Source organism: Hyla sarda, chromosome 4 (genome assembly GCF_029499605.1).
Source record: "Hyla sarda isolate aHylSar1 chromosome 4, aHylSar1.hap1, whole genome shotgun sequence".
In the NCBI taxonomy this organism is placed as follows: Eukaryota; Metazoa; Chordata; class Amphibia; order Anura; family Hylidae; genus Hyla; species Hyla sarda.
The window spans coordinates 188,802,613-188,824,303 of NC_079192.1; the positions used below are offsets into that span (position 1 = coordinate 188,802,613).

General features: G+C 43.2%; 1 protein-coding gene across 2 annotated transcripts in view; it reads right to left on the reverse strand.

The window, feature by feature from the left end:
• Positions 1 to 21,691, reverse strand: part of POLR1H (RNA polymerase I subunit H) — a 41,448-nt gene that overhangs the window by 19,612 nt on the left and 145 nt on the right. The window contains exons 1-2 of one of the 2 annotated variants that reach the window (XM_056573111.1): positions 20,017 to 20,552; positions 19,458 to 19,509 (exon numbers count right to left, since the gene is read on the reverse strand). The gene's annotated coding sequence lies outside the window, so the exon portion shown is untranslated. Of the gene's footprint in view, positions 1 to 19,457; positions 19,510 to 20,016; positions 20,553 to 21,691 lie in introns of those variants that run through there. The other variant, XM_056573112.1, reaches the window with a different exon arrangement.

Sequence of the window (21,691 nt, forward strand, 5' to 3'; positions counted from 1 at the left end):
CTACAACTCCCAGCATGCCCGGACAGCCAACGGCTGTCCGGGCATGCTGGGAATTGTAGTTTTGCAACATCTGGAGGTCCGCAGGTTGAAGACCACTGCACTAAAGTAACAAAAAAAAAGAAAACTACCCAAGTTGAAAATAAAATCCATTTCACATGGTGGCTATTAACCCCACAAAAGAAAATAACTCATGTCACTTGCTGATATACTGCAGGAGGGACTCCGAAATGGCTGCTCTACAGGGTAAAATACGCGTCCTCTGTGGTGGTAAGTTCTGTGTAAATGGCGCTGTGAACAGCTGATTTCAACATTTAAGCCAAAATTACTAACAACGTGCACCAAATGATAAATTTGGTGCATGACCACAAAAACCAAAGTGAAACAAAAGGGTAAAAAGAAACTGTCAACAGGCAAAATTGATAAATACTGTTTACAGAAGATGCCATCCACTTACCAACTCCTAGCTCCTGCTCCAGTGATGATGAAACTAGAGGCGGGACTACAGCCCAGGAGCCACGGGTGGTAAGTGTAAAGCTCTGTTCACATTGTATGTTTTGTAAAATGAGAACAGACCCTTCTGGCTGTGTCTTCCCAAACAGGGAGACTCCAGCTATTGCTTAACTACAACTCCCAGCATGCTCAGACAGCAAAAGGCTGTCCGGGCATGCTGGGAGATGTCGTTTTGCAATAATTGTTTAGAAAGACACTGCGGGAGAGCACCAAAAATTTACTTACCCATTTTTCGTGCTTTTTTTTTTTTGTTCTCGTTTTTGATCTGTGTAGAGGAATATGTTGGATTCTACGGACTACATCGATGACTAGCGTTTTTTTTCTTTTAATAAAATGGTCAACGAGGGCTGTGGAGTATTTTTTTTTAAATAAATGTATTTTTCAATGCGCCGTTTATATTATAATTGAATTTTTTATCATTTTTAGGCTTAGTTTTTATTATTGTCAGGTTTAGTAGAGGAATCCGTCTCATAAACAGAGTCTAGTACTAACTCTGGGCTTAGCGTTAGCCCCAAAAACAGCTAGCATTAACCCCCAAATATCACCCCAGTACCCACCACCACAGGGTTACCGGAAAGAGCCGCATAAACAGGCCCGAAGAGTAAAAAATGGTGCTTCTGGGCCAAGGTGGTAACAGGATGGCATCATTTAGGCTGAGGACCAATAACAATGTTCTTCACCCTCCCTGATAACGTCAGGCTATTGTTGCTTGGTTGGTATTTGGCTGAGTATTAAAAAAAAAAAAGCGGGAACCCTATGCTTTTTTTTTTTATAATTACATTTTAAAAATGGCATATGAAAATTCAATTGTTAGAAAAAAAAAAGACAGGTTGAAAAACAATTTGATAAAAAAGAAAAACCACACCCCCACAGCCCTGGATAACCAAGGTCTGAAGCGAAAAAGAAAAAAAAAACGCAGAAAATGGGTTAGTATATTTATGGTGCTCTCCTCCAGGGAGAGAGCACCCATAATGCAGTGTTTTCCCAAACAGGGAGCCTACAATTGTTGCAAAACTACAACGCACAGCTTGCCAGGACAGTATTTGGCTGTCTGGGCATGCTATGGATTGTAGTTTAGCAACAGCTGGAGTTTGGGAAGACACTGCCGTTTATACAAAGTGTACAATGTGAACAGAGCCTTACACTTACCACCACTGGCTCCCAGGCTGTAGCTCTGCCTCCAATGACATCATCACTATGGGGCGAAGCTACATCAGAGCAGCAGCCAGGGAGGTAAGTGGACATCGGATTCTCTATCCAGTATATCCAGCTATCTATAGATAGCAATCAGATTGCTTCTTTCATTTTTAAAAAGGCCTGTGAAAAATAAAAGAAACAATCTGATTGGTTGCTATGGGCAACTGCAACAGGTTTTGATAAATCTGGGCCATTGTCTTGTTGAAAGGAAACCTTCAGCGCAGTCTGAGGTCCAGAGTACTCAGGATCAGGTTTTCATTACGCTGAGTTTCCATTTAACCGCCCCCAAAAAACACCAAAACTCCTGGAATGGAATGTATGGTCAACCTAACAGTGGAGCAGTTGCCCATAACAACCAATCACATGGCCTCTTTTTCATTTTTTAATCTCTTGAGGATGAATGGCGTACCTGTACGCCCTTGCCCGCTCCACTTCTATGGCGTGCTCTCTGGAGCTGAGCATGGGTCATTGCCGGGTGGTTCCTGGCGGCTATGGGGACTATAATATAAAATTAGTGTAAAAAAAAAGTAAATAAAAGTGATTTAACACCCCTTTTCCCATTTAATAAAACAATATATGTAAATAAACATAAACGTGGTATCGCCGCATGCGTAAAAGTAGTGTTACTTTAACCGCACAGTCCAGTATTGCATATTTTTGTTCACTTTGTATACCCTAAAAAAAATTATAGAAAGTGATCAAAAAGTCCCATCAAAACAAAAATGGTATTGATAAAAACTACAGATCACGGTGCAAAAAAATGAGCCTTCATACATCCCTGTATATGGAAAAATAAAAAAGATAAACATGCTAATTTTCATTCAAAAAGTTATAATTTTTCAAAAGAAGTAAGACAAAATCAAACCTATATAAGTAGGGTATCATTTTAATCGAAAGGACCTACAGAATAAAGAGAAGGTGTCATTTTTACTGAGAAATGTACTGTGTGGAATTGAAAGCCCCCAAAAGTTACAAAATTGCGTTTGTTTTTTCAATTTTGCCCCACAAATAATATTTTTGTTTCACCATAGATTTTGTGTTGCAATGATTGATGTCATTACAAAGTAAAATTGGTGGCTCAAAAAAAAAAAACAAGCCCTCATATGGGTCTGTAGGTGGAAAATAGAAAGAATTATGATTTTTAGAAGGGGAGGAGGAAAAAACGAAAGTGCAAAAATGAAAAATGGCCTGGTCTTCAAGGGGTTAAAAAAACCTTTGAAAAGTGAAAGTTGGAATCTGATTGGTTGCTTTGGACAACTGCTCCGCCATTCCTCTGCACAAGGTTTGATAAATCTCTCAGTTTTACCAGCACTGTCAATAAGGAAGGGGACAAGCAGAGCCCCATAACATGTTTGGCCAAAATGCACCTATATTTTGCATGCCAATGTTGTCTATATACTCCTAATGCTGACAACTTAGCCAGTGTTCTTATATACACTGATATCTGAGATGATGCGATCCCTCTGATGGATGGCTGTCCACATTGAGACGTCCGCTGATTTAAATAGTGCGCTCGTAGCGTGAAGAGTCCAGGCAGTGATGATGCCCACTGGAAATGAGAGACAGTGCCTGGTCCTATCTAAACGACATAAGAACAGTTTTACCTGCTAAAGAATAGTGACTTTGGTCAGTGCTGCAGTGCACCAAGAGTATTTATTTCTGTAAGGGTAAAGTCACATGTGCCATATTTTGCTGGGTTTTCTGCTGATCTTTCTATCTATTGACATCAATGGGTAGGAAAATACACAGCAGCAAAATACGGCACGGGTAACCCTAGCCCTACAGTAAATTGTATTGAGAGGTGCAGTATTGTTGCTATATAAAAACTATAATCCAAATTGTTGTCCTTGATGAATCCTGCACTTCTCCCAGGAATATTTGGGTGGTCAGGGTATTTACTAGTCCTGACTGCTTATGGCAAGGCTTGACAATTTTCTTTTTAATCTAGGTGAGTAAAAAAAATAGGAGCCAGGATTTTATTTTATTAAATGGTCAGCAACATTTTTCTTTTTTTTTGTGCCAGAAGCTGTAGTTTTTCTGCGTTTATGTTGTTGACCGTACTGGATCAGGAATGTGATAATTAAATAGTTTGGACAGTTCCCAACTATTGCTGCAGCATTCAAACAGTTAAATTACAGACATCAGAGTGATACCCATCATTATCGGCAGGTATCAGCTGCAGATAGCAGCCAGTACCTATCAGATAGAATGCGGGTCTGACTTCCAGGTGTGGCTCATACTCATGCAACTGACCCATGATGTTAATGTACGTCATGGGTCAGGAAGGGTTAAGCCATCATACCCTTTTTATCATGGGGAAAACCAGCAAAAGTAACAAGGGATGGCCCACTACCTGCTGAGATGGCTGCTGAACCGGGATATCCTCCTCCACTCCCCCAGCAACACATTGCAGGAAGTCCTGCAGGAGCATGTGGGAACCGAGTTCCTGCACTGTCCCTGCAGCTTCTACTATGTGACTAAACACTCCATCCTCCATCCTGTAACTGAGCAGAGTGCCTGCTGAAGTGGTATGTTGTTCATCTGCTGCTGCACTGAAGTAGGCAGTATCAGGCACAATCTCTCTCTTTCAAAACAATTTCATCACCAGTGTAATCTATGCCATGATGAATTGCTGCAGTTCTGAAGAACAAATGAGGCCCAACACCCTTAACCCCTTAAGGACTCAGGGTTTTTCAGTTTTTGCACTTTTGTTTTTTCCTCCTTACCTTTTAAAAATCATAACCCTTTCAATTTTCCACCTAAAAATCCATATTATGGCTTACTTTTTGCGTCGCCAATTCTACTTTGCAGTGACATTAGTCATTTTACCCAAAAATTCATGGCGAAACGGCAAAAAAAATAATTGTGCGGCAAAATCGAAGAAAAAACGCCATTTTGTAACTTTTGGGGGCTTCCGTTTCTACGCAGTGCATTTTTCAGTAAAAATTACACCTTATTATTCTGTAGGTCCATACGGTTAAAATGATACCCTACTTATATAGGTTTGATTTTGTATTACTTCTGGAAAAAATCATAACTACATGCAGGAAAATTTATACGTTTAAAAATGTCCTCTTCTGACCCCTATAACTTTTTTATTTTTCCACGCCCAGGGCGGTATGAGGACTCATTTTTTGCGCCGTGATCTGAAGTTTTTATCGGTATGATTTTTGTTTTGATCGGACTTTTTGATCACTTTTTATTCATTTTGTAATGGTATAAAAAGTGACCAAAAATACGCTTTTTTGGACTTTTTGCGCGAACGCCATTGACCGTGCGGTTTAATTAATGATATATTTTTATAGTTCGGACATTTACGCACGCGGCGATACCACATATGTTTATTATTTTTTTTTATTTACACAGTTTTATTTTTTTTATGGGAAAAGGGGGGTGATTCTAACTTTTATTAGGGAAGGGGTTAAATGATCTTTATTAACACTTTTTTTAAAACTTTTTTTTTGCAGTGTTATAGGTCCCATAGGGACCTATAACACTGCACACACTGATCTCTCATGCTGATCACTGGCGTGTATTAACACGCCTGTGATCAGTGTTATCGGCGCTTGACTGCTCCTGCCTCCAGTCATTCATCGATTGGACACCGAGGAGGCAGGTAAGGGCCCTCCCGGTGTCCTGTAAGCTGTTCGGGACACCGCGATTTCACCGCGGCGGTCCCGAACAGCCCGACTGACCTGCCGGGATAGTTTCACTTTCGCTTTAGAAGCGGCGGTCAGCTTTGACTGCCAATTTTAAAGGGTTAATACCGCACATTGCCACGATCGGCGATGTGTGGTATTAGCCGCGGGTCCCGGCCGTTGATGAGCGCCGGGACCGACGCGATGTGATGCGGGGTCACAGTGCGACCCCACTTCATATCGCGGGAGCCGGCGCAGGACGTACATATACGTCCTGCGTCGTTAAGGGGTTAAAGATGGGGGGGTCTCTAAAGTAACCGGCCAATGTAAATGCTTTCTTTACGCTTCCATTCCTGAACTTACACTTTAAATGGGCACTGTCAGATATAAAAAATTTAAAGCATGCAAAACCAATAGGTTTTGCAATTGCTTTCATTAGAAAATTTTTAATATTTCATACAGAAAAAGCCAGTCAAAAAACTGCCTCCCTGCCTCCTGGGATACATACCAGCCTGGCTGTGTCCACTCGTCATCACCTACGTCATGGACCCACTTCATGATTGACAGGTCTGCAGATCTAAAGCTGCTGTGATCGGCTCCCTCACTGTCTGTGTTTACTTCACAGACTCCTCCTGTGAGGAGAACACTGCTGCCTGTTAGCAGATGATGAAAGAAGCTGCTGAATGAAGATGGGGACTGAATGGAGGATTTTTTGTTTAAAAATTAAGTGTTCCTGCATGTATAAATGTGTGTGGATATATATGTATGTTTGTATATCTGTGTTGTCTAGGTAATGTGCATGTGAATGAATAAATGAAGTCAATGTGTGTGTGTGTGTGTGTGTGTGTGTATGTTTATCTAATACAGGGGGACTACAATCATATGCCTCCAGCTGTTGCAAAACTACAACTCAAATGATGTGTGGCATGCTGGGAGCTGTAGTCTTGCAACAGTAGGAGGAACACAGCCTGCAGCAACACTGCTGTAAATCTGAGTTTTACCAATCATATGCCTCCAGCTGTTGCAAAACTACAACTCAAATGATGTATGGGCATGCTGGGAGCTGTAGTTTTGCAAAAGCACACAGTGTGTGTGTATAGCATAAAACCAGAAAGGAAAGGGTTACAGATGCTCACTCCTGAGACCAGTGACTGAGGAGAGTGAGGGAGGGGGAGAAGAAAGGGATTTGCCCCCTGCTTCTGGTTGACAACATTAAAGGGGTACTCCGCCCCTAGACATCTTATCCCCTATCCAAAGGATAGGGGATGAGATGTCAGATCGCTGAGGACCCCCTGGAATCTACCATGCAGCATCCACCTTTAGCAGCTTCCGGAACCGATGGAGGTCCTTAGGTTGAGTCCATCTGTCACACCCCCTACCATAGGCTTGCATTGAGGGGGCGGAGCGTTGCGGCGTGGAAGATCACGGGGGTTCCCAGCGGCGGGACCCCCGCGATCAGGCATCTTATCCCCTATCCTTTGGAAAGGGGATAAGATATCTTAGCGCCAGAGTACCCCTTTAAGGTAATTCAGAAATAAAGCTAATATAGGTCATAAATCAGGATGAGATACTGAGCAACATATAACAGTTGTTTTTTTTTTTTTTGTGATCTCACAGGTACGCTTTAAGGCTTTGTTTACATCTGATTCAGCACTGTTCCACAAAAACTATGGTAAATCCACTTGTATAAGAAAATTTGCACATATTCTTTTATGTTATTGTGGTTTTTCTCTGTAGTGTTTTTTTTTTTTCAAGCTTCAGATTCACCATTATAGCAGACAAGATACTGTGGTAATAAACTGCAGATGTGCTGGCTGCATTCAGACAAGATCTAAGGCTAAATACCATGCTTCATACCAGAACAGAACATCACACCCAACAACCATGCTCTAGAGCAGTGTTTCCCAAACGTGGTCCTCAAGCACCCCCAACAGGTCATGTTTTCTGGATTTCCTTAGTCTTTCACAGGTGATATAACTGTGGTGATGCCTGATTCACGGACCATAATTATATCAACTGTGAAAGACGAAGGAAATTCAGAAAACATGACCTGTTGGGGGTGCTTGAGGACCGCATTTGGGAAACACTGCTCTAGAGCTTCACAACCAACAACAATGTCTCTAGAGCTTCACACCCAACAACAAAGGCCGGTATTTATCATTGTAGGTGTAAGTGAAGCATTTTTCTACACCTTTTTTGTGTGCTGGTAATGTGTGCACCAAATTTATTAAATGGTCACAGAGCATTTCATAAATTTTGTGCAGGTACACATTTTCCGAAATTTCTCTATTCACATACACCAAAAAGGTAAGCTAAGTCTGAGCTGGTGTAGTTTTAGGGACTTTTCAGTGACTTTGCGCCTTTTTTGCGCTTTTTCACAAAAAGGCGCAGTTCATAAACCCCTTCCATATCATGTGTATTGCCAAAATCAGGGGATTGCAACTCAAAATCTGCAGAAATGTGTAAACCAAAAGGCGCAAATAAACCCTGCTTGCGCCTTTTTTGCGCCTTTTGTACACACAAAAGCAGTCTAAAGACAGTGAAAAATGTCGGCCAATGCCTCCAAAGCTTCAAACCAAACAACAATTCCTCTAGAGCTTCACACCCAATAACCATGCCTCTAAAGCTTCACACCCAACAACCATGCCTCTAGAGCTTCACACCCAACAACAACGCCTCTAAAGCTTCACACCCAACAACAATGCCTCTAGAGCTTCACACCCAACAACAATGCTTCCAGATCTTCACATCGAAAACAATGCCTCCCAAGGATCACACCCAATGACCATGCCATCAGAGATTTAAACCCCAAAAAAGGCTTCCAGATAATCACACTCAAAAACCCTGCCTCCAGAGCTTTACATCCAACAATTCCCCCAGAGCATCACACCAAACCACCATGCAGCCAGAGTTTTATACCTAACAATGCCCCCAGAGCTTCACACCGAACCACCATGCCTCTAGAGCTTTATATCCAAAAATGTCCCCAGAGCATCCCACCCAACAATTATGCCTCAAGCTTTACACCCAACAATACCTCCAGAGCATCACACCCAACAACAATAAATCCAGAGCATCGCACCCAACAACAATGCCTCCAGAGCATCACATCAAACAACAATGCCTCCAGAGCTTTACACCCAACAAGGCCTCCAGGGCATCACATCCAACAACAATGCCCCCAAAACATTACTCCTCACAACAATGCCTCTGGAGGATCACATCCAACAACAAAGCCTCTAAAGCTTCAAACCCAACAACCATGCCTCCAGAGGATCACACCCAACAACCATGCCTCCAGAGGATCACACCCAACAACCATTCCTCCAGAGCTTTACACCCAACAATGTCCCCAGAGCATCACACCCAAAAACCATGCCTCCAGAGTTTTACACCCAACAACAATGCCATCCAAAGAATCACACCCAACAACCATGCCTCCAGAGCTTTACACCCAACAATGCCTCCAGAGCTTTACACCCAACAATGCCTCCAGAGCATCACACCCAACAACCATGCCTCCAGAGCTTTACACCCAACAACAATGCCTCCAAAGCATCACACCCAACCATGCCTCCAGAGCTTTACACCCAACAACCATGCCTCTAGAGTATCACACCCAACAACAATTCATCCAGAGCTTCACAACCAACAGCCATGCCTCCAGAGTATTACACCCAACAACTATGGGGGCATTTCTCAATGATATATGCTGTGTATTTTGCTTTGAAAACTGCAAAAAAAATAGTTGCAAATGTTGTTTGCGCAGCAATAATTTTACAAAAGTTGCAACTTTTTTTTTCTTTTTAACCTTTCAATAAACACCAGTTAAGCAGATTTTCATAGTGGTAGGAAAGAAATCCCGGCAATCACATTTTCTTCTGCCAAGTGTAACGTGTTTATTATCAGTGCAAGTAACAAATAGACGCGTTTCAGCCAAAGCCTTACTCAGACTGATGTCAGTCTGAGTAAGGCTTTGACCGAAACACATCTTTGTTACTTGCACTGTGTTAATAAACAGGTTACACTTGGCAGAAGAAAAAGTGAGTGCCGGGATTTCTTTCCTACTAGTATACCGCTTTCCGCGTGCACCACCACGGGTCTCGAGTGCCGACCCTTCCTGTTGTCTCTGAAGCAGATTTTCATATACTCTGGGTATAGGCTGCCTATTAGATTAAGGCTACATTCTGTGTATTATTTAGGGGCAACTATTATCGCAAGTTGCAAAGTGAAGCCACACTGTGGGTGGTTTATTTAGTATCTTAAATTTAGGTATGCAGTATGACATGGTTTAGTTCACCATTACCTTTAATGTACCACATTTCTAAGTAAAATATATGAATCAATTTTTTTGTTTTTAACTTTCTTTATTTTTCCTTTTGCCAAACTAACTTCTGTACCACCTCCATCTGTGAGACTTTCATTATCATTTACATTGTATACTTCTCCAGACTTCCTTATATCAGGCTCTGTTGTTACTCGCCATACTGCTTCTTCACATCTTCACCATCAAGTAGTTGAGTGGTGTTTGTGGTAAGGAGTTGCAACTTTTTCAATACACAGTGCAATTTTTTTTTTCCAAAGATGCGCCCTACCTATTAAATAGATGAGGCGTCGGTGCAATGACAAATCACACACTGGTAAAACCAGTCTATAAATAGCTTTAGTTATACACGAGCACAAGAAATATAAATTATAAATCCTCCATTATGTGTCCTGCCATTGACTGAAAGCCAACATCGCCTTGGTTTGCAGTGATGTCATGAAAGAGAAACCTGGACTGCTATAGAATGGTACTATATCATCTTTAGCAACAAATTCTGTTTTGGATCCCACAACAGTAGGGTGATAAAAAGTATGTCATTTTTCAATATCACATAATAACCAAGGATATTAAGTACAGGAGAACAGTCATGTCGAGACTTCAGAGAAGTACCATATTTGTAGAGCTAGTAGTATCCAATCAGATAACAATATAGCCATGACATAATGTATACAATCACAAGTTAAATATATATTCAGCCAACCCACTAGAAGGAGATATATACTTTTAATAAACCATATTTGTATATTTATGGATAGTAGACACATGATCAATTAGGATAAACATGCCCACATTTATAAAGGACACACCTTCAATTATGATGGACACACCCATCATTTGAGCATAAGTTGCTCCAGAGAAAGCCAGGTGGATAGACAGAGGAATGGACGAAGGTCTCCAGGAAGTCCTGTACAGCCCTCCAGCACAACGAGGATGACAGCTAGAGGAAGCTAACAGAGGCAGCCATTTTGAGGGATATTTCAAGATGGATTCACCATATTGGATAAAGTACTAAGAAAGAAATCCCAGCTGGTGAGACAAGATTTATGGACATGCCTACATAACCCTCCTACATTACTTACTTATACTAAGGCAGTAGTTCTTAACCTGGGTTCGATCGAACCCCAGGGGCTCGGTGAGTCAGTCTTGCGGGTTCGGCAGAGGTCAAGACACACACCTGACTCATATGATTCGTGATGACACGCCCCGCTTGTCCATCATTGGCTGCAGGTGATCATGTCCCACCTAACAGATCTCCGAGTACTGTTTTACCCTATTGTAAAGGAAGCCTCCTATCCTTTGTGGCTCCTACGTGATTGCCTGCATGCATCCCACGCTGGAACGCACCACTTCCGGCGCTGCCTCCCGTGACGCACTTCCAGTCCCGCAGCATCTTAAACAGGCTCAGCCAGACTGTCCCTCTGACAGACGGACAGCCTGGACGCACGGACGACGCTGGAACAGGTAGGCACACTGAACCACCACTGCCTTCACTCAATGCCTGGCTAACTGTGTCTAGTTCATAGTTAACCCTATCCTTACACTGAATCACCACTGCCTGTATTCAATATTTGTTTATCTGTGCCTATAATGTTTTTTAACCCTATCCCTACCTAGCTATCCCTACCTCCAGCCCTTGTTACTTACCTGAATCACCATATTTTATTTTTCCAATTAAGAAGGGTTCGGTGAATGCGCATATGAAACTGGTGGGGTTCAGTACCTCCAACAAGGTTAAGAACCACTGTGCTAAGGACTTCCTCTACATGAAGATTTCTTGTTTTATGTACTGTCTGCCATGATGTCAAGAAGATTACAATAAATTTATGTTTTTTTTATACAGACAAAGAGCTCACTCTCTCCATGGTCAGACTGGTTATATTTTAGTGTTCCGGTTATACTTAACAGAGGGTTAGAGTATGGAGGCCTTGTGGTGAACATTCTACCCCACCATTTGTGACACACTTTTAGGGAGCCATCGCATATGGCAGTCGGTCATTTCTACAAGTGATGAGTGGAACATTAACAGCTCAGCGATATGTGCAGGGCATCCTGCGGCCAGACATGTTGCCTCTTATGGCAGGACTTCCAACTGGCATTTTTCAGCAGGATAATTCTTACCCACACACAGAAAGGGTTTCCTAGGAATGTCTCCACTAGATTGCAAGGTTACCTTAGCCTACCCATTAGCAAGATTTATCACCAATTGAGCATTTATGGGGAGCTACAGTCTGTAACGACTGGAGATGTGGATCTGCTGTACCTTGTGTGGATGATGGCTTGAGCTGTATCAGGGAGCAGAGTCTAAGGAGCCACTGATTTTCACCAGAGCCTGCCGCAAAGCGGGAGGGACTTGCTGCGGCAGGCGGCTCCCAGGTTGTTACCCCTGATACGACTCGTCCACTAAGGCAGCCGAGGTGATGCGTGGCACAGAGAGGATGAGACGAACTCGTAGTCTGGGACAGGCAGAAGGTCAGGGCAGGCGGCACAGCAACAAGGTCAGAATACATAGCAAGGAGGTCAGAGGTCAAGAGGAAATCCAGGGCTAAAAAGGTTCATTAGCAGACAAGCACCAATCATTGGTGCGCTGGCCCTTTAAATCTGAAAGAGTCGGCACGTGTGTCCCTAGGGGGTGGATGCACACGTGAGCCGAGAACCAGGAACAGCGGAGGGGACAGAGAGCAGAGAAGAAGTGATTGCCCGGCGTTTGCGTCTCGCGATGCGAACGCCGGCACCGACAGCAGCAGGGGAGAGAGCAAGAGTGCACTCGTGGCCAGTGCAGCCCCTTTGATCTCCCCCTTTTTTTTGGTTGCAGGAAATTGAGGACCAGATCCCAATCCATAATGTTCTCCTCTGGCTCCAAGGACCTTTCTTCAGGACCAAACCCCTTCCAGTCCACCAGGAAGAATCTTTTCCCTCTAATAATTTTGGTGACCAAGATTTCCTTAACCTCAGCTAGGAAGATCAAAACATTGTCGGCAATTGTCAGCTGATCGATTGCGGGCAAAGCCTACTTGGGAGGGACCTATCAAGGAGGGTAAAAACACACTGAGGTGGTCAGCCAGAATTTTTGATATTAGTTTGAGGTCTTGGTTAATAAGGAATATTGGGTGGTTAGAATGTGGCAGGAGCAGATCTTTACCAGGTTTTAGTAGGAGCTTAATGGTGGCAGTATTAGAGTGCAGGGGCAGGGAACCGGAGTGAAGGAGATGGTTGAAGTAAGATGTTAACGGAGGCGTCACCTGATCAACTAAGATTTTGTAGAATTCACCGGAGAACCCATCAGGACCCGGAGCTTTTGCATTGTGGAGACTCTTTATGGTCCAGCGAACTTCTTCTTCAGAGAAGTCCGCGTTTAGAACATCTCGGTGATCAGGAGATATTGTGGTCTGGTGTACCGACTCCAGAAACGCCTTATCAGAAGCCATGTCCACAGGGAAAGAAGAGTACAGAGACATGTAATAGGTGTGGAACAAGGAGTTAATCATTTTTGGGTCAGTGTCTGTGGTCCCGGAATCGTCACACAAAGAGGAGAAGTGCTGGGGAGGTTTGCGGCCCTTAACCAGATATGCAAGGAGACGACCAGACTTATCGCCAAAACAGAATAATTCCACATGGAACCTAGAGTAAGAAGCCAGACATTTATGCTCTGACCAAAGGTAGTTTTTGCCGCCTTCCACGCTGCTGCTGAGTGCTGAGATATATAGGAGGTGTAGGCAGATTGCAAGGCCTTACTAGCTTCCTGGAAGTGGTGGAGGGATTTTTTTCCCACCATGGACATATAGGCAATCAGGCAACCATGCACTGATTTAGCCGATTCCCAGTATAGGGGGGCGTCGGAAGCATGAGCACTGTTACACCAGGAGAATTCTGTCCACCAACTTTTCAGAGAGTCAGTAAAATTGTCATCGTTCCCCACATAGGCGGGAAAACGCCATTGAAAATCCCTTCCCTCGGGAAGGAGTCAGCCAGGGAAATAGAGAGAGGTGAATGGTCAGAAACCACCATAACATGTATATCTGAGGTTGCTACACGAGCTAAGAGATCTGGGGAAACCAGTATGTAATCTATTTGGGACCATGAAGAGTGGCTATGTGAAAAGTGAGTAAAGTCTCTGCTGTCTGGGTGCATCAATCGCCAAGGGTCCCTGAGGCCAGAGGACTCCAGAAACGTGGAAAACACCTTGTCACTAGGTCGAGTAAGTGTAGGATCTGCAGAACCTCCCTTCCTGTCCTCTACAGTTATCGCGACAGCATTCATGTCAGCACCCACTACCTTGCTGGGAATAGTATAAGCTAAAAGCTTCAACTCTAAGGATTGGAAATAAGAATTGTTTTCTCCATTAGGAGTGTAACCATTATACAAGCTAAAGTCACGCCCGCATAACATAAATGCACCCATACCCAACAGCCTTCCCGATCTACCTCCTGGGCTATTACTGTACTCTTGAAATTTTTGTGTATGAGAATTAGAGTGCCTGCCTTGCCCCCTATCGCTGGAGCCCCAATGACGGTACCTACCCAAAGCTTGGACATGCGGGTCAGGTCCTAAGTGGCCAGATGAGTTTCCTGGAGCATAGCGATATCAGGATGGAGTCTTTTCAGGTGGTGCAGAATCTGCATTCGCTTGTTGGGAGAACAGAGATCCTTGATGTTCCAGGAGATCAAGTGCATGGATATAGGGAGAGGGAGAAAAAAACACCAAAAAGCACATGCACTGCTTTGCTCAAGACTGTCAAAACCTAAGTACTTGGCTGCTACAGTTAGGGGGTCAAAATAAGTAAGACAAAATAAAAATGCAATACTGAACCATATAAGATACACTTAGTGCACAGGGACACTACAGGGACGTCCTACACCATGTTAGGGACTTCTATTTTTTCTACCAGAAGAAAGAACGCAGCCTCCTGGCTGGATGCATTTATGAAAAGGCAACATAGAACCACCCCCAAAACAATTGGAAACACCCTTTCTTAGGAACATGGAAACAACAGAAACTAGCCCTCTCCACCAAACAAGGGGGCCCTAGTAGTCCTGGGCCCTGATAATAGTTGCTAAATGTAACAGTACTACAGCAGGCCGACTCAAACATTCAGATTTACCAGGATTGTGGGACAACATATTAGAAGGCACCATGGCGGCAACATTAAGAGGGTCAGCAGTCAATGCCTCCAATGGTCATCCATTAAGTGACTACTTGGGAGACAGCTAGGGATCAGAGGATCTCACGTTGGGAACCAATGCGTCGAGGAGAGATGGAAGGGGACTTCTCTCAGGAACGGCGTGCGGTCCCCCTCATGCGGCTGATCTGGCAGGACTGTGCATAGAGGCTTCTGCAGCAGCTGTGCTGTTGAAGACTGAAGAGGAACCATCATCATGGAAGATACGCAGGACAGCGGGGTATTGGAGTTGAAATTTAGTCTTGCGCTGTTACAGTTCAGAACACACTCCACTAAAAGCCCTGCACCTCTTTGCCACAGGCGCCAAGAAGTCCTCAAATAGTAAGACCTGGCAGTCACGGATCACCAGAGGGGCGGAACATCATCTGAAAGCCTGTATCAAGGCCTTGCGGTCATTATAATCTAGTAGTTTAAAAATGACTTGGCGGGGTCGGTTCTGTTGCCCAGGTTGCGAAGATCGTATGTTGTCATCGTGGATCCCAGGGTCTGGACCTAGTCTGTGTGCCCGTTCCACCCTTCAATAGTGGTCGAGGCCCAGGGTCTCAGAGTTCCATTTCTCAGACATGCTGAAGATCAAAGGTCGGTGTTTGTTCAGAGAATCCCACTATGCGTAAGTTGTTCTGCCTAGAGCGGTTTTCTAGGTCATCTAGTTTAGCCCAAAGGCTAGCGTTTTCCTGTTGAAGATATGATACATAAGCAGACAAATCGGCATGGCCCCTTTCTAGCATTTTAACATAACTTTGGACCTCCGCCACCGTAGTTTGTGCAATATCAGTCTGAAGCTTATAAAAGGAAGCTTGTAGGGTAGCTTCTAGTGTCCTCTGCAAGTCAGGCACGATCTGGGCCATTACTTGTGCCACCAACATTTTAAAATCAAACAGAGGCTGGCCTGCTGTAGTGGGTAAAGAAGAAGGGGCTTCTGCATGCTGTCTACCAGGAGCTGGCTAGAAGCTGCAGCAGATGGTAAAAGGACATGTAGGTCCTGAGTAGTGCAGGGAGACTGGAGAGGAAGGGTGTTCAGGAACCACCACCATTTTAAGGCAGTCTGAGTCAGTGAGGAGCATGGATGAGGCAGCCCCCAGGGATACAGTGCTAACCTGCAGAGGTAGAGGAGCAAAGGGCGATGCAAGCGGTCTCACAGGCGAGTCACTGAGTAATCCTGCAGCTGCCCGGTATGAGAGAGAGAGAGAGCTGGCGCTTCTGTTTCGCAGTCACGGGACCACGCGGTGCTACTGCTGGGCGCTGTGAGGAGACCGAGCAAGCTCCGTCTTGAGCCGGGATTTTCTGATGCTGCGAAGTAAATAACACTCCATACAGCCAAGTAAGCCCCAGGAGCAGGTGGCCAGGTGTTGAGGCGGCCAGAGGGGGGGGGGGGGGGAGCAACGGTGCCGGCTAGAGAGATGTGGTCAGGGCCATTAGGAGCGGGAGCTCCTTTAGCTGCGTTTTATTCTATTCCAACTACTCCTATTTGGTGCATTATTTTTTGTCAATAAATGTATAATAGCCATCGTAATCCCACCTTTGCAGGTCTTATTTTTTTTTTAAACATTATAAACAGACATGTGAATCACTTTCTTCATTTGTTTTCAGTCCCTAGAAATTCAGTCCTAACATTTTATTTTAAATTTGTAAAATACTCCCATGTAGCTACCAGTGAGATTATATTGGTTGTCATAGTTACTGGTAACAACATAACTTCAGATTACTGTTTGTCTTCATGCATCCTAGGGGTAGCTTTGTGGCCCCCCATAGTCTCATCTAGTGCCTATTACTAGACATGAGAGTCCAGTGAGTGGGGAAGACAGGCAGTGGTGTCATTTACATCTGTCTGCCCATCCTCTCCATACCAGCGCAGTAAAATAGTGAGACTTGGTGCTTTTATAAGGTAAATAATTTTTACTCTATCTTATTATATTCAGATTGACCACGGGTCCTCTTTAAAGATTATTTCTAAGTTATAACATTGCCAGCTATCTTTATGGAAAATAGCTTGTAGAAAAGACTCTAAATGGCCTAAGTGCAAAATGGAGGGGGCAACCTTCTTTTACCTGCTGTGGGAATGTTTCAATATTTCTGGGGAATAGTAATTGGTAAGATAGAAAATAAAATATAAAAGAATTAAAGAAGTATCATGTAAAAAAACTCATCCCTTATCCAAAGGATAGGGGATCAGTTTCGGATGTCAGAGCGCTGGGCCCCTACAACCCCCCGCAATCTCCTATTTGGAGCCCCATCTTTCCTTCCATATGACGTGTCACAAACCCTACCCGAAGCGATGCCCGCCACGCCCCCCCCATATAGCTCTATGGGAGTGCCGAAGGTTGACGAACGGCTCTTCTAGAGACCTATATGGAGGGGGCGTGGCAGCTCCAGCTTCGGGCGGGGGGGCATGATGCGCCGCTGTAAAGGAGAGCCGGGGGCTCAGTGCTCAGACTCCCCGTCATCTAAAACTTATCCCCTATCCTTTGGAAAGGGGAAATGTTTTTTTTTACATAATAATTCTCCTTTAAATGGCCCTGCTAGAATGTTCATATTTGGAATTATAGAAGAGACTACACACTGTATAGTCAAAAGTAATCTGATGTATTATTAGAATGCCAGATCCTATAAAGGAAAAATATGTGAATAATAATGTATACTGAATAATAACCAGAAAGACAATAAAATGGAGCTAATTTGGATTAAAGCTGTGATCTGTATCTAGTATAATAATTATAGCATATTTGTTCTTCCTCTTATCAAAACTACACAGCTAGCGGATACTCCTTAGATACTTCAAGGAAAGGACTTGATTTGTTTATCTCAAGCTCATGGAATATTGAACAAAATAGAGCAGTGAACAAAATGGCTGAATCTATATTTATAAGGTATAAGGTTTGGTTGTTATGTAAAACTGTTGACTGTCCATCACTGGTTTTACAGGAAAGCACCTGTACTGTCAATATGGGAAGGTTTGGTTGAGAATGTAAGACGTTATGAGAATATACTGTCGGAGAAACCAGTGATCAATGATAAAGATCAGTGTGTGCAGTGTGTTATAGGTCCCTATGGGAGCTATAACACTGCAAAAAAAAAGTGAAAAAAAAAGTGAGTAAAGATCATTTAACCCCTCCCCTATTAAAAGTTTGAATCACCCCCCTTTTCCCATAAAAATAAAAAAACACAGTGTAAATAAAAATAAACATATATGGTATCGCCACGTGCGGAAATGTCCGAATTATAAAAATATATTGTTAATTAAACCGCACAGTCAATGGCGTACGCGCAAAAAATAGCAAAGTCCAAAATAGTGCATTTTTGGTCACTTTTTATATAATGAAAAAATGAATAAAAAGCGATCAATAAGTCCTATCAATGCAAAAATGGTACTGTTAAAAACTTCAGATCACGGCGCAAAAAATGAGCCCTCATACCGCCCCATACGCAGAAAAATAAAAAGTTATAGGGGTCAGAAATGACAATTTTAAACGTATTAATTTTCCTGCATGAAGTTATGATTTTTTCCAGAAGTACGACAAAATCAAAACTATATAAGTAGGGTATCATTTTAACCATATGGACCTACAGAATAAAGAGAAGCTGTCATTTTTAGCGAAAAATGTACTACGTAGAAATGGAAGCCCCCAAAAGTTGCAGAACTGCATTTTTTTTTCAATTTTGTCTCACAATGATTTTTTTTTCCGTTTCACAGTAGATTTTTGGGCAAAATGACTGACGTCATTACAAAGTAGAATTGGTGGTGCAAAAAATAAGCAATCATATGGATTTTTAGGTGCAAAATTGAAAGAGTTATGATTTTTTAAAGGCAAGGAGCAAAAAACAAAAGTGCAAAAATGGAACCCCCCCAGTCCTTAAGGGGTTAAAGCAATTGTCTCACAAGAACGACCCCTGTCCATATGTCTTATTACAACAGACATATCATGACAGGGAGTTCTCCTTTTTTTTTGCCTACTCAGTGAGAGCTCTGCAACTTCTGCCGCAGGTAATTCTGATTCCGTTGGCCGCAGAAAGAATACACGTCTCTTCCTTCTGCCGATTTCTCTCGAAAATGCATTGCAATCTATAGTATGCCACATTTCCGAATCGTCCTAGTCCCTACCGGAACTTTCAAATGTGTAGAATGTCCATCCGTGTTTACCAGGCAAACATTCCTCACATTTTCTTACCGTGTGAACATACCCTAATACCTCCTAACTTTATATTTCTCATTACATTTGAATCCACTTTTGCCTTTGGCTATACAACTGCTTTGGCTTTCCATAAAACAGCTGTATGTGATAGCAGCCTTTGTCATTTCCATTATGAAATAAATGAAATCTAGATATTGAGGCTCCTGCTAGAGTCAAACTGCTCTTCTCTGCAAAGTGAGTCTTTCCACAAATAGACATTTGTGTTTCCTTTGTAACACAACAGACCCCTGCTATTCTCGAAAATGACATATTCTCTGTGATCGTAGTGATAATGGTGAACAAAAGAGGAATAAAAGGTAATAAATCTGCTTGGATTTCTATAGCCACTTGCCCATTCCCATGCTGTGATTCTCGCTATAATTTGTCATTTCAGGCCACATTGAAGTGATAATTGCTACAGTAACCATAAGCCTTTGCACCTTTATCCTTTAAAGAAAATCTCTTGCATTGCTTGCAGTTTTGTCCAGTAGCCTGTTATGTAAGAAGGTAATGGGAAGATGTATTAGTACTATCATAAGGACACATTTGGGGTTGTATAAAAACATGCTTAAAGGAATATACAGTATCAATAAACTTAAAAATAAGCGTATGATCGTGGGGGGAGTTGAACACAAGGGACCTCCTGCAATCTCCCTTACAGTGCCCTGCTCTCCTCATGAATGTAGTGTGTCAACCATGGCACGAAGCTAGATAATAACATATGGGTGTTTCAGGAGCTAGATACTTGTTGATTAACTGATGGGTTGAAAAATCCCTTTATTATTGTGGCACTTAGTTTTAGATTACTTTTTTTTCCTTTCCATACCCTCCGATACACAATTTGCCACCAGTGCATGGTTTTATACTTTTCTCATCCGTGTGTCTCCCCCAATACATGCTGGATGTGAGGTCTGTGTGTACATGATGCTGCTGCCTTCACTAGTCCTCATGCATCAGCACAGCTTCATTCCTAGTCTGCTTTCCTCTTCTACAACTCACATGGGATCTCTTCTCCATTGCTCTGGAAGACACTGACGCTGCAGAGTGTGTGATTCCTCCCTCCAATACAGTACTGTCTATTCATGACCTCACGTGAAGACCTGGATTCTTCTTCCACACTTTCCTGCTTTTTTCTAACACTGAGAGAACGGAGAGGTAGAGGGGTAAGAACTGACACAGCCAAAAGCTTTTCGTGGTCAAATCTATGTCAGAAGCTGCAGAACAAACAGCTAGGTGAAGTGAGTTATACAGACTCTACAACAACCAAATAGAAGGAAATAAAAACATTTGTGTCAAATGCGTAAGGTTGGTTAAAAACTGTACTGTTCACTTGAAGAACTTGTGAGGTCACAGACACTTCAAACGCTTTATTTAGTTGGGGTCTGGGTATTTAGACTTCTACCAACTGCGAGCTAGGGCAGGGAAAGCTGTATGGCTAAGCACTTCACACCTTGGCTTACTATCTTTGCAATGTCACCCATGTCACTGCTGACGTCTCCACACATAGGAAGTGCCCGCTCTGGCAGTTGATGGCCATTAAGACATCACCAGAAAAGGGCACCATCACAACAGTGAGGATCAGAGAGTACAGTTTTGCTTTTATGTTTAAGCCACCCTGACCCCCTTTATGAAAAAAAACTAACTTCTTTGCCCAAACAATCCCTTTAAACGGGTATTAAGATATAAAATGTATTCACATTTTGCTGGGGCTGCAATAAAAAATGGGGAATAAAAACCTCCACATACCTGCCTTGCTCCCTTGGGTGTCCCCATGACGTTTTCCGATCCCCCGCTAAACAATCAGGCTACTACTTCCGAAATGGTTTTGTCGTGGCAATGATGACCTGTCAGCTGGTCACTGGCTGTAGTGGTGTCCCGATTGGCTGAGGGGACTGTTACTGCTGAGACAAGTCTGTCCCGGAAGTAGCAGTGGAGGACCGGATAACGTAACAGGGTTCATCAAGGGAGCAAGGTAGGTAGGTAGTTTTTTTTTTTTTTTTATACTTTCATTGTGGCCCTAGCAACATATCAAAAATTTCGAGGATTCGGAATATCCCTTTGAGTTCAGAATATCCACCTTAGAGGGGAATGAAGGGCAGAAGTTAAAGGTGTTGTTCCCCTCGTACAGATGCTAAAATGCATCAGAAACAGACCACTATTACTCTCTTGTAAAACCGGCCTTTAAAGGGATTTTTCCAACTCTTACAGACATAGCATATCACTAGGACAGTCGTCTCAAAACTGTGGACCTCCAGCTGTTGCAAAACTTCAACTCCCAGCATGCCCGAACAGCCGTTGGCTGTTCGGGCATGCTGGGAGTTGAAGTTTTGCAACAGCTGGAGGTCCACAGTTTAGAGACCACTGTCCTAGTGATATGCTATGTATGTAAGAGTTTTAGTTTTGCAATAGTTTGACCACGGTTTGGAGACCCCTAGACTAGGCTATACCATCACCTCATGAATTGCATACAGGGCTGAGGTAGCTCTCTGTCCCTGACTTTTCCCCTGCACAGCACTGCTCCCAGCCACCTGGTTATGTCAGGAACTGCAGCTCTCTGAACAGCCGGGTGGGTTAGGGGGCTTGGTGTAGGGGAAGTGAACAGTGAAGGTGACAAAGCCTCTACTAGCCGTGTTTTCCTCTGGGGGGCCCAGAATTCGGACCCCCAGGCATTTCT